Raw genomic sequence first — 17,076 nt, 5'->3', positions numbered from 1 at the left:
CAAAATGTAGTAATCTTTCACATTCTGCAAGGAAGCCAACAAAGATTGACACTAGAGGAATTAGGTAGAGAAAGAAGAGTCACAGCCTTACCTCCCAGGGGAGACTTGTTTGAATCTAGGCAAGATCAATAAAACTTAAGAAAGATAAGAATTCATCACAGAATCTCACAAAAGGAACAACATGGATAATTCAAAGTTATCAAGAAGAAATCATTTTGGAGGTAGACACAGCAAAAATGCTCTCTGTGCATCGTCTGCACAGTGGAGGTCTAACTGCATTATATTTTGGAAAGCCAGTATATTTCATTTGCCTATTCATGTGAATGTATGCAGTGAGCTCATTTGGCAGGTTGAACTTGGGCTAGGCCTGATTCTGCTTTCCTTTATAATTACATGGTGGGAAGGCAAGGATGAGACCTCTAGAATATGCCTTACTTAGAGCAGAATTTGTCAGATTGAGTCCTTAAGATATTTTTCAAGTGTCTGAAGTTGTAATATCCTCATATTTATGATGTGAAATAGTAACCATATTGAAAAAATGAGAGGCTTTGAAATGCCTAAAACTAATTGCTCTATGTGTCTACATTTGTCTCAACACTGATGTTGAACATGCCCCTCCATCATGGGATGTGGTTGTCAACCAGCTCATCTGTCACATTCAAGTAGAGATCATATAAATATCTTACAGTAAAAACCTGGAAAGTGCTTATTATTAAAAATAAGAACCATCAAAAAGTATACTATCCAGAATATTTATCTTGCTTCCCATTCTGTGTTTCAGTATCTGGAGAATGCTCCGTTCCTAAAAGCAGGAAGCCTTTTATATCAGAGAAGAATTTAACTGTAGGAAAGACAACATGTTCTGGAATGGGAAATGGTGATTGCAATATTGTCAGTGCACAGGGGGGGACAATCATACCTGTCTCTTCTCTGCTTTCAACATATCAGTTACATTGGCACTGGTCTTCAGATAAAATCCAACAGAGACCAGAAAACATTACCAGACATTCTAAGAAAAACAAAACTAAAGGAATGTCCAGTGTGAAACAGCACAACACTCCCAGATGCATCATCAAAATCAAGCTATTTTGCAGACTAAGCAATTGAGAATATACAAGTTGATAAAGTCTGCAAGATCAGGAAATCTGCAGTAAGCTAGAAGGAGCAGGAGAGGAAGACACGGACATGTGTGAAGGGGGCTCTAAGGAGGGCATAAGCACAACAGCAGGGAAGAGATTTTCATGGAAAGTTTTGTGCCCAGCACCAAGTCTTTTAGGTCCTAGTGGGCAATGCAGGCTGCTTTTGCAAGCAGTTATTTGGTCAGTGTCAAGAGCCATATCTGGAGTCAGAAACCCAATGTACTGGATACAAAGCATTGAGTCTGCCAGGACAATTGGATGTTGTGCCAGACCAGAACTGATGCGTGAGTTTGAGGGCAAACTCAAAGGTAGAAGCAGAGCATTGTGTAAAGACCTCATTGTACAGACCCACATTTGGATTTTGGTTCTCCACTGCAATCATACATGTCCTTCAGGACAGTGATATCTGAGTAGTTCTGGTTGGAGCAGAGGTCACTCTAGTCTGCTCAAAGGGTTGTTTTTCATCAGTTTTTTGTGAATTATTACAAAGGAAAAAGTGACACTTTATTAAACAACAGATCCTTTCACACAGTTTTGATTCTTTCATTACTTTCACATTTTGATTTACAGAGGTCAGAAGTCTGATCCTTACAAAGGATGCATCATGGGAGAGATCAACTGGGGAAGTTCTTCTTTATGGCTGTCTTCTGTCTTGGATTTAAATTATTGAAACAGCATGGCTCTTCTCAAGTGGGGATGTCATCTATTAATTGATGATCATTACTTGACTGAATTTGATTGAATACTTGATTTGAATTTCAGCTTTCATTCTGGCTGTTCTCCCTAAATCTGTCAGATCCAGCTCCATATTTCCTTCAACAGCCAGCTATAGGGCAGCTACAAGTACCTCTGTTCTGCCTGTAGATTTTATCTAGGAACATTTGAAGTTTTATTTGTGACCACCAGTGAGAAATGCAAGGTTACACTGACAGCCAAAACAACTGTGGAGATTGGTGTGATCTCTAGATCTTTCTAAGCATCATGAACAAAAAAATTTACTGAAAAATGACCCCTATATGCAATTATTATGTTTTTCTAAAGAAATACCAATGCTCAAATCAGAAAGGAGACTTGACTGACAGGTAATCATAATGTTCCCTGAGTTCCAGTTCTCTAGGAGATGTGAATCAACATCCATGTGTAGAGACTGTACTCACTATGAAATATATACTTCCTTAAGTTACTCCCGACAGCATAAATGTTCTCTTTTTCTCATTTTTGTAAATAAGTGACAATTTTAGATCTCTTTTACAAATTAATAACTGGGACCCATGGACAAATGTCTTTCACTTTTTCCTTAGAGTTGCAAAGTCTACTGAATCTTTCACTTTACTGAGCTGTAGTGAATCCTTCGTGTGAACAGGTAAAGATCTGAACATCCCCATATTCTTTCATGCAGACTGAGATTTACAATATCTTTACACTGGTTCCTAATTATCAGCTGAGTAAATAACTCATGCTCATGTATTTTCAGGGATGTTTGCATGTGTTTAGCATATAATGGAACAGTGAAAAATGCTACATGGTTAAAACATTTTTATTTCTAGCAGTCTCTAATATTTTGTACAGGCAGGGTCATTTGATAACCTCTGTGACACATACAGTGACATAACTCTCCCCTTTTGTACAATACAAGGGAAGCAGCCTGGAGCTGTTATGGCATATTACTGTGTAATTTCAATGTTTGCTTAGAGAGTAATTAATGTGGAATTATAGATGCAAGGAACCCTAATTACTCTGTAGGAAATGTTATGTGGCAGGATGTGCATGTGTTTTTAAAGGAGCCTGTAGTTTGTGGATTTGTAACTAAATATCTGCATTCAATTTCCATTATTAGATAATTACTTCACATATGTGACTGCTTCCCCAGACTACTAAACCTGATTTTTTAGTGGGTAAGGAGAACAGCACTAGTTGGTATATCCTTGTGTTAACAAGCTTTTAATAACTATGCGGTAAAAGTCGTACAACTGGGATGCGGGCAGAACAGATGAAAAGATAACAGTTAAATTAAAAAGGAAGTATGCTTAGCATCATGAATTTACAGACTGCGTCATAAAATCTGTGAAAAAGTATCTGGAAAATACAGTTACATTTTCACAGCAAGAAACAGAACTAAAAACCTATCAAGCAACAACTGTTTCTTAGTGCTTTTATGGTGTTATTTTCCTAGATGAATATTAAAATAAAATAATAATTATTTTATTAAAAAATATTCTGACTTAGAAGTGGAAAATATTTTGAAAATAGGTATTAAAACTAGTAACTCAATTATTAAGACAAATCACACCTTTAATGAAGTCTCCCAATAACAGAATCTCTCAGTCATTCACGTCTCAAGAGAGACAGTGAAACTATAAGCATCGCTATCAGAAATAGCAGATGGCTGATACAGTTAAGACATAAGTCCCCTTTGCCATGTCACTGGACTCTGATCTAAATCAATGGGGAAATGTCTCTAATATGCCTACTTGTCCTTTTATTGAAAAATCTTTTGCCCTGGGTCAGATGCCAGGATCAATGAATCCTCATGTTTTCTGTTGAAATCACTGACTTCATATCTGAAAGAGGTTACTTAGCACAGTGACAGTGTAGCAGGGGGTGGCACTTGATGAACTGAAAGCACCTTGCACCATAAATCTGGGTGGGGATTGTTGTAAGCAAACACCAAGAAATATTGTAAAGTGAAAGTGATTTAGGAAGAGGCTCTGTGAACTTCTGAAAGGAATGCATTTTTAAACATGTGGCTTTTCTCTCTGAAGCTGTGTTTTGGAGAAGTGCTATTGTCAGACTAGATTAGATTACTCTAACCCTCACAGACCTGCTTGGAGACTGAGTAACTCATTTAACAAACTCGTGGGGGTGTTGATACCAAAGTAAGTCAAGTGGCTTGGAAAGAGTCTCTTTTGATCAGTTTTTTTCTGAAAGAGAATATGGGTCCTTCTCTCAATAAAAGTGGAGAGAAACCCACGGTTTAATTTACTGGGGGCAAGACCTGAGATGTGTCGTACACCAGGCTCTTAGAAATGGCTAAAGAAAAGGAGAAGCTCTTGCATCTTGTTGAAGGTTTTGTATGCTAATTTTCCACTGCTGTTTTTGCTTTCTGCTACAAGGCCCAGAGGAATATACTGTTTATATTCTCAGATTGTTTTGTATACTCAGATTATTTCAAGCCCTCTTATATCAAAATGCAAAAAAATACAGTGAAATATCAAATTCACAAATCAAATATAACACTCTCCCATCAGGAATGAAACAAAGGAGCAGGTACATACCATCAACAGACTTTTGTAGTTCAAGTCCTTTTCCAGTCACACAACACCAGCTTTGCCAAAATTAAAATTAATACAATAGTATATAGGTCTGTGAAGTGGGTGGAGTCTCATTCTTAAATAGATTATATATGGCTTTTGACTATGTTTGAGAGTATATACATTCCAGTTTAGTTTTTAATAAAATTAATATTTGCACCTGGCACCACTCTTTTCTAGTGGTGGTGGAACAGATCTATAATTGCAATTATTTTCCTCCTGGGTGATTTAGTTCAACTCCCTGTGCCATACAGGATATTCCCCTACATTATTTCTACTACTTATCTAATCTATTATTGAATAGTTCTGGTGATGGTGCCTCAATTACCTCCATTACCTCTCTCTCAATGCTTATCTGCTCTGTCTGATACGATTCCCTCCCACCCTGCAATAAAAGGCTTAGATTGTACGACATGTAGTTTTGGGATATTTCTTGGTTTTATCACTTTCACATTCTTTGAAACCTCCACTTTGAAAAGGTTCACAGCGTCATCAGGACTTGTTGTGTTATGTCTTCCGTCCTCAGGCTTATGAACTGGGATCCTGTCCAATTTTTCTCCCACTGATGTGGCTTTCTTTTACCCTTTCCTAAAGTATTTATTGTGTGTGTTCTGCTTTGTTGCCCTCCCAAATGCACAGACTAGAAATCTCATAGTACAGCAGTGTACAATCAAAGTTTAAATGAGTTTGCTATATCCCCTATTCTTCATATTTCAGTGACACAGTACACTGCAATATAATGATAATTCTCCACATTACGTTTTTCAGAATCAGTGTTTTAATGTGTTGTTTCATTTATAGAATGAATCTTTTTATCTACCTGCTTATTCACCTGTCTATTTACCTACCCACCTATTGTCTGCCTGTCAATATGTCTATTCACTCCCAATTCTGCTGTGCAATCTCACCACAATATATTGATAACACCACATATTTTGCTCGCAGAAGCAGATCTACAGATCCTATCCTTAATTTCAAGTAAGGAGCACTTCTCTCAAGAGCATATCCCGGTGACCCCAGTGCCCTAAAAATTATGTCCAAGGGAAAATGATAAAGAAATATAGTTTATTATGTATTCAGCAGAGTAAAAGGGTACCCATCTTGCCTATAATCTTAATGCTGACAAACACAAGTGCATTACACATCAGAGATGATGCTGATGGTGTAGTTAGAGATCCTCTGCAGAGGGAACATGAAGTAACTTGAAATCTACTCCAGGTTTCTCACTGTGTGCTGGAGAACAAAGCCCAGTTAGGGATATCCTGGATGTCACCAAATACAGATATGCAAGACAGAACCATCTTCTATCAGTGAAGATTTCCATGGTTACGTACCTAATCTCTATTACACCTGCATGTAATACATGCATGAGCATTTTGCCTGTGTGTCTTTGTCACCCTTGAACAGGCGGCAATGACTGGAAAAGTAGCATAATTCCTTAGGGCAGAAGGTGGAAGATAGATGTGAGGGGTACATGTGTGCCATTAGGTCTGGCTAATCTCTAGGAAGAGTGTAGTGTGGATTCAGATTTGTGCCATTTTCCTTGTATCACTGCTGTGGGAGAAAAGGGCTGTCAAATGTGAAGTGTACAACCTGTTCACTGCTCAGAGCTGGGGATGGTGTCCTCCCTCCACTGCGGCTTCTGACCAGTGGATCTAATTGTCCCTACCAGGATGTCAGGGTGCTTTAGTGGTTAATTTGGCCCTACATAATATATATTGCCTTGCCATGCATTTATTAGGTAATATTTACCCAAGGATGAAAAAAAATGAAATGGGGATAATTAAAGAAGAAGGATAAGTAGCCAAACTGCTCAGAGTTATATGGGAAATCTGTGACAGAAATAAAATACTGACAAACTAGAGAAACTGATTTTCAAATATTTGTGATTATTTTTCCATTTTTGCCAGCTATATTTGAAATAGGAATATTTTAAATATCACAGTATTTGTGGGCATGTAAAATTATTTCTTTAACAGATTAAAAAACAAGGATTAAAGAGGAGCAAAATTCAGATCTTTTGAAGGTTTTTCGCTAATTTCATCCTTCAAAGTTCTGTTTTGTTCTCAGATTTAAGGCTGGCTTCCTGTCATGTTAGGGGCCAACCCAATGCAAAGTCATGCTTTGAGTTCTCAAGATATCTCAATACCCACAAAATACAGACCCCACAGCCCCACTCTATTGCACAAGTCAATGCAGGCAGACTGTTTAAGTAGTATTTCCAGTGACAATATGGTGAAGTCAATGTTGATTTTAATTATGCTTTGGAAGTACTCCACGGATAAGCTCACAAGCAGAAAGTTGAGGAGGAGTGCAACATCATGTGTGCAAGTGTAAGAAATGGAGTCTGACATGACCAGCAAGAACTAGCTCTGCATCACCCAGCTTTGCACACTTTGAAAGACTTACATGACCACTCTCTCGAGCAGGAAATAAAGGTCTAAAGTGTGACGGCAACTCTGCTAACAGTGTAGGTGTTTCACCATACTTTGCTTATTGTTCCCTGAAAAGAGTGAGAAATTATGCCTTTTCTCCATGACTTGTGCAGCCTTATTGAAGAAGTAGAACATGCTCATGTTTTTTATGAACAGTTGAGATAGTGTAAACTCTTGAGAACAAAGAAAGCAGAAACTGAACAGAGCAGAAGTTTTCACACTCCTGGGGAGGAGACTGAAGCCTGTTTCAGTCTAATCTTTCTATAAAGATCAGATTTAGTATCATCAAAATTCAGTTTGTAGATCCAGAGAGGACAACACGTTGCCATTAGAAACTATATTCCTTTGATAATTTGCAAACTCTCCAGATGGAAAAACTCCTGTTGGAGTAATTCTGGGAAAATCTTCCAGAATTGGGACCCCACTTGCCTATAAAACAAAATAAAAAGTACCAAAGGGACAAAAAGTTACTATCAACAGTAAAGTAGTTATTACACCAGGAACCAAAGAAATAATTAAGTACTGAAAAAGAAGTCAGAAGTCCACAGTTTTGATTGGCTCTGTAAGAATGGAAAGAGAACTCAAAGGAGGGGAGGGGAACAACTCAGAGTTACAGCATTTTGGAGAAGGATTCAGTGAATGTTACCAGTCTGTATAGCTACCAGCGACATTTCTTTCCTGCTAGATTATAGTGTGTTTAATTTACCTTACTTTAACTTATTCTGGTTCTATATTCACGTGAGATTCTGGTTCTAAATTCATGTGATCAAAATGGGTTCATTAAACTACCATCAAAATAGAGGTTTGTACAGAAATTGTAGAGGAGGTCAAACTGGCTGAAAATATCTGAAGTGGATTTAAGTTGTTCTCTTCTCATATAGTAAATGGTCACTTATGATCAGGTGCAAGGATATAAAGCTGTGATAACTTTCGTTAAGCAATTTGTCTGTTCCTGAGTTATGGTAGAAGGATTTGCCCCAGAGTCTGGAGTTGCAGAGGACTCAAAGTTCATTTCTTCAGGTTTCATGAACTAACAGCAGAGCTATGAACTACATCCTATGTAACTGATTAAGCTTAAGTGATAGCTCAGAAAATTTGTGACATTAGTTATCCATAATTTAGTGTCTATAATCTAATCTCACTTACTAATGAACTCTTGATTTAACATCTCTTGTGATCTGATATGCCTGATATATTTTTAAGATATCTGCTGAAGGAAGGACCAATAAAAATATTCAGAGAGTTGTTCATACTTATGTGCTTGTCTTACAAGCAAATAATTGATATAATCAGTCCCTAGACTCAGAATTAATTTTTTTTTCAGTAGAAAAGACACCTTAAAGGTAATTTCATTGTCTGTCTGAGGACCTTCTGGTGAAAGTAGAAGATGTGGTCTGACTTTGTTCTTGAACATGCTCCACCTCTTCAAAGTCTGAACTCAATAGAAAAAGAGTCTGGAGAATTGGTCCTTGGTCACTTCCTGACTTAGGGGAGACATAAGATTGACCAACATAGGTCCTGTTCTGTACAGGACTTGTCTGTGTCCAAAAATCTAGTTCTATGAAAATCTGTCTTATAAGATTCTTAGCTGAACATAGCATTTGCCCAATTTATTCATAAATCAACCAAGGACTCCACATATGCATTTCTACAGTCTACCCTTATAAAAGTGTTCAGTAAGTACTTACAGGGAAGAAAACCCCGCTGAGCTAGTTAATCATTATTTTGAGAGCAAAGAAAAAAGAGAGCTAAAACTATAATTATAACCTTGGTGATAATGTATGTAGGAATCTTTCTTAATCCAGGCTAATCTTGTTCCATGTTCTTGCCTACTATAAAAATCTGAACGATTTTTGACAAGATCCAAAGTTTTGTCAGTTGTTAAGAATTAATTGAAAAAATTACTAGAGCACAGCAGCCATTTCAAAGGGACTGACCCAGAACCAATTAGAATTTTGTAACAATTGACCATTCACCACAAAACAGTTATCATGAGCTTTGGCCTCTGAAGTGTGGTGTTGGGGGTGGGGGAGAATCAGATTAAAGAAACTTTAATTTTTCCCCCTTTAACTAAAATATCGTTAGTAACAGCTTTCTCAACACAACTATCAATCAACTTTTCTGGGTTTTAAAGGCTATGCTCAGCTTGCAGGAACAGCAGTACAGAGTATAATGGATGCTTATCCCCTGGCTTTAGATGATACACAATATAGGTTACTATCTTGAAAAAACAGGTCAGACATAGGAACATTCTTTATCAAATTGCTGTTGACAGCCCAAACAAGAGATTGAAGAACACCACAAAAAGGTTCTTTCATCTAAAGACAACAGAGTTTATAATTGGTCATTCTTTCGTCCTTCATCCTCTCCTCAGCAGGAAAAAGAAAATTCCTAGTGCAGTTTCTTGAACATGGTCAGCACGAGGGTAGGCTGGTGTACACTGAGAAATAGGTTCAGTGTTCAGTCTTTCCTCTTAATGTTCCAGCTACTGAGTGGGCAGGAAAAGCCAACTGTGGTCTTAAATGTTAAAAAGGAATGAGAACAAGGCAGAACTTTGTGCAGGATTATTAATATTTTGGGACAACAAACATGTAATTGCTTTGAAAGAGGAAAGAAAAATCAAAGGCATAAGTATTTACCAGATTATTCTATAGTATGAGTAATATTCTGCTAGTACTACTTTCAGTCCAAAGAAAACATATGTAGTAGGTACATAACATAAAAATATGCTATGTGCATACATAGAAATACATACAATATATAGAAATATGTGTGTTATCACATCATATATTTCACTATATAATGAGTATATGTACATATACAGGTATAAAACATAAAGATATCAGACAGATTGAAAAGGATGTTAGAGTCAAATATTTAGTGTTGAAGATTTTTTTCCAGGGGATAACTATGTTTAAGATGAAAAAGAAAACTCTGTTATTCTGATTTTCTGCCTGTTTCAGGATGTTGTCTCTCGCTCAGTTACCTCTCCATTAAGCTGCCTTGGACTGGTGATTCATATTTTCAGGAGATGCTTGCAAACTTAATTTAAAAATACCAGAGATTAAAAATTTACTATCCCCTTTTTGTTTTTCTCTAACAATCAATCCTTCATGAAGAGTAACTAAAAAAAAAAAGAGATCAGAGCAATTAAATCACTGTCCCACAAACACTTATGCTTTTGCTTACCCTGACACATGTGAGTAGCTCCAGTGAACTCAGTATAAAGAGAAATCAATAGAACTGCTCATGTGTATCAAGTCAAATATACGAATAAGTGGTTTTAGATTTAAAGCCTGAAATTAGCTTGGAAAAATACACAATAATATTTTTACAGATTTTTATGAACAGACTTCATTCTGAAGAAAAAGATTAATCCAGGAGATTCAACAGACCCAACCACTATCCTACAAAAATGCTCGTTTCTAATCATGTTTCTTTAGCTCTGGCTCAGTGTTCTGAGTGGCAATAGCAGAAAAAAGTCCCAAACTATAAAAGATAAAGCTTCATATGGATCCCATATGCATGCTTCCTGAAAGAATGTCAGCTAGAGAGGTAAAGCCCCTCAAATTGGTTATACATAACCTTAAAGTACCTCTCTGGGAACCGAGTTGCATTTGAAGTAGCCATATAATAAAAACAGTTCTTCCAAGATTAAGAGAGGGCTTTTTAGAAACATATGAAGGCCTTTGCTGACTAGGGGAGGGAAACTTCCTAGGTTGGAAGCAAAGGACTGTACAGCCTCGTTGTTTCTGAAGGTAAGCAAAACCAGGTCCTGGGTGATGGGAAGTTTGCTGAAACTCTTTTTAGTGTGACTTATAGTTTGAGGTCTTTCCACCTGTCAGCTGGAGGGTCCTTCATGTTCACATGATGTTGGCAGTTGCTACTTAGGAATAGTTAAAGGGAGACAGTTTGTGACAAATCAAGGAGTCTAAAGGGGCTTTAATTCTTTACATTTCTTGCATACAACGTGGAAAATTTGTGGGCTGTGTTCTATGTTCTTTTACTGTACAAGGCTTTGAGCAAAACCATTCTGAGAGAGTAACGAATCCTGTCATCTCCTTCCTATGAAATTCAGGGTGTTCAAACGCAGGAGAGGAGATGAAATCTCATTTGAAGAATAAACTTTGGCCAGTCTTAATTGCAGTGTTGCACAAACCCCCTAATGGAGCAGCGGAAATGAAGACCTGCAGAACAAGGACCTCTTGGCTTCCCTGCTTTTACAAAGACACTATGTGGGCGTCTCACTTGAGCTTGGTTTCTAGATGAACATAATTCTAGTTACTTCAGTGGATTTATTTCCAATTCATTCAATGTCATTGTGAAAAGAAACAGACACAAAGTTTGCTTTGGCACTGCACATTGTGTTGCGTCACTGTCTAGCAAGCTTCCTATTGCACATTTTTTCAAAAGGGTGTATCTGCTAGTCCAATACAAACAAAAATAACTTGCATGTGTCTTATGTTAAAGCTGAATGAGAAACGTGATGCCTCATCAGTGTTGTCCATTCACCACTTAGAGCCCTGATGTCTCATTAAAGACATCAGAGACAGTACATGCATGTTTTTTCTTTCCCTCTTAAACCATAAAATTTTAAACAGCTTAAAAAAACAAGTCCTAAACAGCTTCCATTTAGATAATTTTTAGAAGTCCCTTTATATTTGCATTGCATCAAGATCCTGGTGTACCATTTTGCCACGCTCCTCTGCATTGCATAATCTTTCTTGTAACCATTTCTGACCTTATTTTCACGGTCACAACTTGGTTGTAGCTAATGAGACAAACCCTAAAAAATCTCAGTTCACACTCTGTCTGAAAAATCTGTGATGCTCCAAAGGTTGCATAGACTCTTCAGAGATCTTTCTATGACTTAGATGCTCATTTCCCCTTCTCTTTCTTTCTATTTGATCTGGTTCACGCGTTTATCCACTGACTAAGTCTTTGGTTTTGTGTTGCTCTACTCATCCTTATGTCTTAAAGACATTAGATGCTCCCAGACAAGCTTCCTAGAAAAAGTTCTTTTGTGTGCCTGTGCTGAGAGCACAGCAGAGTTTTCAGGATTCCCTGGTTTTGCTCTGAGACTATTCAGTACAGCTCGTTAGACTTGTCTTGAGCTCACCCTCCTTCCATGTGCACTGGACTGTGAGCTCCGAGACAGGCCACTAGTTGCTTCCACGCAAGTGTTTCAACTGGAAAATTGACTCAAAACTCAACCTACCACAATAAAGTGTGTTTTGTTTGGCTAATTTGTCTTCTGTGACATGTCAATGAAGTGATAGCTTGGTGGCAGGCACCACTTCTGTCTATCTTTCTCTTAACATTTTATTCTTTATACCTTGAAAAAACCCCATGTTTTACAAATAACCAAAAAAAATAACAGCAAAATGCTTGCAGGCATGCTATTACTTTGGGAAGATGTTTCAGACAACAGCTATTGTTGCTGAGTTTTGGTTTTGGTTTTTTTTTTGCCTCCACAGTTGAATATATATTTTTTTTTAAAGTGCAGCAATGTAGTTGTATTGTAGCATATCTAAGGGCACTGTCCAGCCCAAGGGATCCATTGAGCATTGTGGTTCACAGGCTAAATCTCATTTTACTGTTTATCACTGTCTATCTAAATAAGTGAGACAAATAGTGCGTTTTCCTTAATCTGTAAGGGGGTGGGGAACAAAGCAAATTTCTACTGAAACTAAGAATTGAAACAAGCCCAGTGAATACCAAGCTGTGCCTTAATCCCTAGCCCACCCTGATCCTTATGACTGTCATTTTTTTGCTTTTCATGAATGCAGGAGAAGACTCTTCATTTGGATTCCTTGTCCTTTCTTATCTATGTTTTGCTGTGATATATTATTCACCAGAAAGCTGAGATGCTGTTGTGGCCTCTCACTATGTCACACTTCATGTCAAGGAGCAGATAATAGCATGAGGAAACATGAGACAGTTAATCCATAACAGAAAAGTTATATGTCTCATATTATCATTTTCTTATCCACTTAGCAGCTTTTCCTAGTGTTATTTTTTTCATGCTTGCCAGCCAAAATATATATTGCAACCTTCATCAACTTCTCTCAATGACAGACCTCCTATCTGTAGTGCTGACCATAACAGCAAGGGAAGTAGTGAATGAAATATATATTACTTACTCTGTTATTCTAAGGTGAATAAAATCAACAAGACTTGTGGGTTGGGTCAAATTGTAGCTGCCATTGTTGCTTTTCCTTTTATAACATTCTCTTTCATTGTGATTAATAATGAGTTTATACTATTATCCTGGGAGATATTGAAAAACACCTGAAAGACAATGCAGACATTGGTCACAGCCAGCAACTGCTTCATGAGAGGAAAGTCCTGCTTAGCAAACTTAATTTCCTTTTATGACAAGATAACCCACCCAGCTGATCAAGGGAAGCCAGTTGTCATCTTTTTGGATTTCAGTAAAGCTTTTGATACTGTCTCTCACAGGATCCTTCTGGACAAAATGTCCAGCCTACAGCTGGATAAACACATCATGCCATCCATGGGTGAGCAATTGGCTCACAGGTCGAGCACAGAGGGTAACAGTGAATGGGGGGACATCAGACTGGTGACCTGTCACTAGTGGGGTTCCACAGGGCTCCAGCTTGGGCCCTGTGCTCTTCAACATCCTCATAAATGACTTGGACGCAGGACTGGAAGGGATACTAAGCAAGTTTGCAGATGATACAAAACTGGGAGGAGCTGTTGACTCACTTGAGGGCAGGCAGGCCCTGCAGAGAGACCTGGACAAATCAGAGGACTGGGCAATCACCAGCCATAGGAAGTTAAACCAGGGGAAGTGCTGGATTCTACACCTGGGATGGGGCAACCCTGGATGTAGGGACAGACATGGGGAATGAGATGCTGAAAAGTAGTGCTGGAAAAGGGATCCGAGGGTCCTGATTGATGGCAAGGTGAACATGAGTCAGCAGTGCCCTGGCAGCCAGGAGGGCCAACCATGTCCTGGGGGGCATCAGGTAAAGTATCACCAGCTGGTCAAGGGAAGGGATTGTCCCGCTCTGCTCTGCACTGATGAGACCTCACCTTGAATATTGTGACAGTTTTGGGCACCACAATAAAAGAAAGATATTAAGCTATTGGAGAGTGTCCAAAAGAGGTCAATGAAGATGGTGAAGGGCCTCGAGGGGAAGCTGTATGAGGAGCAGCTGAGGGCACTTGGTCTGTTCAGCGTGGAGAAGGTCCAGCTTGGATGGTCAGCTGCAGAGGAGACATTGCTGCTGGAGAGATGAAAGCTAGAAGAAAATCTTTTGATCGTATTGTGGACTTTAAGCCTGCCCATAACCAAAGGAAATGTCAGTAGAAAAAATGATGAAATGCCACCACCAAGGAAAAGAAATATAAAATCAAGTATAAAGGAAACTAACAGATCAACACACTGTTACCCAGAGAGTGAAACATTCTCTGAAAATATTGGTAAAACTGTCACGTGAAGTGTGGATGCTGCTAAGAATAGTTTGAAATATCTGAAGGTGGAAATTAAAAATGAGAATACTAAATTTGTCAGTGTGCTGAAACCCCTGTGAAGGTGCTGAGCACTCAGCTCTTAACCTGACTTATTCAAACTGCCTCAGGGGTATTTACAGCTTCACTGCCTCAGGTTCCCATAAAGTCCTATTTCAAATCATTGTCCCCACCTGTGTAGTAGAGATATACATAGTCAAAGAAAGAGCAGGTTTGGATGTAAGAAGCAAATCTGAGGGGCTTTCCTCCCAGCTGATTTTCTTTATCCATGGTAAATATGAACACTGAACACTTTGAAGACTTTCTGTGCCATCAGAAAGAAAGGTATGACTTTGGCAGATGGCAGAGAGCTCTGGAGATGAGAGGCTAGAGGAAATATCTGGTTTTGCTGCTGACTCATTGTTTTTTCTGTGGGGAAAGAGGATGAATTGCTCAGCTCCTCACCTACTTGTCCATGGCACCCCATGGCAGTCCTCTGAAGTGCCCCTCAGACACTGTGGATGAGCTTTTTAAAGAGCTTGGACCTCTGCACATCCTACCTTGCTGACTTCAGTCTGAATGCCTGGTGTGAAATATCCCTTATATGCATTATGGCTGCACTATAATTGTACAAATGTACCACAAAACGACTGTGTTTGCTTTAAATTGCCCTTGATCTAAATTTAAGTTGGAGGCTATGATGACAAGCAGATTAGAGAGAGGAATGAAAAAGGCAACTTTAAACAGTTAGAATAGAGTGAATGTTGCATACTTTGGTTGATTGCAGCCAGGGCAGACTGTTTGTCCCTGAGTGTAGGATGAGGTAATAGTTCCTCCCAGTGCTCAGCAGTGTGTCTCCATAGCCACCTACACAAACAGTGATTCAGGTATGGTGTGTAGTTATGCAGCTGCGTGGGAGAAAGAAAAGGCAGGAGCACATGTAGGCAACCTGGAGGTTAGAAAATGAGGTCAAAATGTTAAATGGAGAGATAAAAATAGATTCTCTTCAATTACACAGTACTTTCCAGGTAAAGACATTAGACAGTTTAAAATTGTTATTCCCTGCATTCTCCCTCAAAAAACTGACTTTTCTGCACTCTAAATAAGGGGAGAGGGATCTATAATTCCTTTTTATTTTTGATCCAAGTAAAATGAGGAAGTTTGGATTGAATGACTTCAAGAAAAGTATTTTTCTGTTCAAACTGAATATCTGCAGAAAGAAAATTTAAATAAAATAGCAATTTTTTTTTCCCCATGAGAAACACTTCAGTCAAGAAAATTGAGATCAAAAGTTTGGTGTGTCATTGACATAAACCAAGAAATAGTTGTCTTAGAAACTCAGAAGGTGACTCAACTCTATTTTCCACTTCCAAATTAAAATCTTCTGCGGCACCTGTGCTTCTTTTTTTTGCTTGGCAAAAAGGGCATCACTATAAGTGTTATGAAAATATAAATGAAAAAAATCATGAATTTGTCATGTCATAGTTAGGAAATGTACTTCTAGGTACAGTCAGGTCATTTGTCATCAAGTCTGGGCTGAGCAGTTTGATGAGAATTAGGAGACTTTTAAAAAGGCTGAGTTGTTTTGGATGATGCAGAAGTTTAAGAAAGTAAAGTATTTATTAATATCACAAGAAAAAAAAGTTGACCCTTCAGCAATTGTTTCTGGCATAAAGGAGAAGAGAGTATGGGTACTTGTGTAGCTGCAGTTCTGCCTGTTGTTGGGCAGCTCTCCAAGGGGATGTGGCAGTGGGAGCATCTTTCACATCCTTTGCTCCAAGAGGAGCAGCTGAAACAACCTGCTGCATCTCTGACTTGCAGTCAAATGTTGAACAGTTAAAAATATCTTTTATGTGCTTCTCTGAGTCTTTTGGAGCTGATGGGCTTCTGGAAGTTCAGACAACCCTGTTCCTGAAGCGTGTGCCAGCACTGAAGTGGCGAGGACCTCCACTCCAAAGGAATGTCCATTGCTATGCTGTTTCTTTCAACAGTTCTAGAAACCTGTCCTTTGGGATTTTCTGGGGATTAAAGAAGCCTTTCATACTGCATTGAAGCTACTTTCTCCAGTTTCTCCTTTAGCAGGAGTATGTTAAAAGGTATTCAGGAAGACCAAGTTGGGAAAAAACCCAAAAGAAATAAAAATGCCAGTTAGGAACATTTTTACGGAACATGGACTTGCATATTTGTGAGCTGTCTGGTCATCAGTTTCCTGTCACTTCCCCAGCTTTGTGTTATCTACTACTTTTTCCTTTCATATGTATTTTATTTTTTTTTTCTCTTTAGCTAGTATATGGTCAGGCAGGATGAATTCAAGCAGAGGTGAAGTCAATGCAAATACCCAATTATATGTTTGCATGAGACTACTAGTTCCCAGTTTTCCTGAATGTGTCAGAGCTATGAAGGCTTTGAATTTTCAAACCAGTGTGCCAGTGGGTACCAGCAAGGGGGGCTTCAGGAAGCAACAGCTCCCTTCAATACCATGGTTTGAACTAACATCCCTATATTCTGGATTTCTCTTCCTTTTCCAAATAAAACACTTTAATTTCAATGAATTTTAATGTAAACTTTATACAAAATTAAAAATTCATATAAATTATTGATGTGGATGAAATATTTGGGTTCTCCATGTTAGGAAAATAGCTGATTAAGGTAATCCACTTCCCCTTTTGCCTTAATTAGCTCAATGTGCATAAAAAGTCATCTGATACTCGAATC

This window comes from Pipra filicauda, unplaced genomic scaffold (genome assembly GCF_003945595.2).
Source record: "Pipra filicauda isolate LSUMZ 115617 unplaced genomic scaffold, ASM394559v2 scaffold393_size659558_pilon, whole genome shotgun sequence".
Classification (NCBI taxonomy): domain Eukaryota; kingdom Metazoa; phylum Chordata; class Aves; order Passeriformes; family Pipridae; genus Pipra; species Pipra filicauda.
This window is presented reverse-complemented; position numbering follows the sequence as displayed.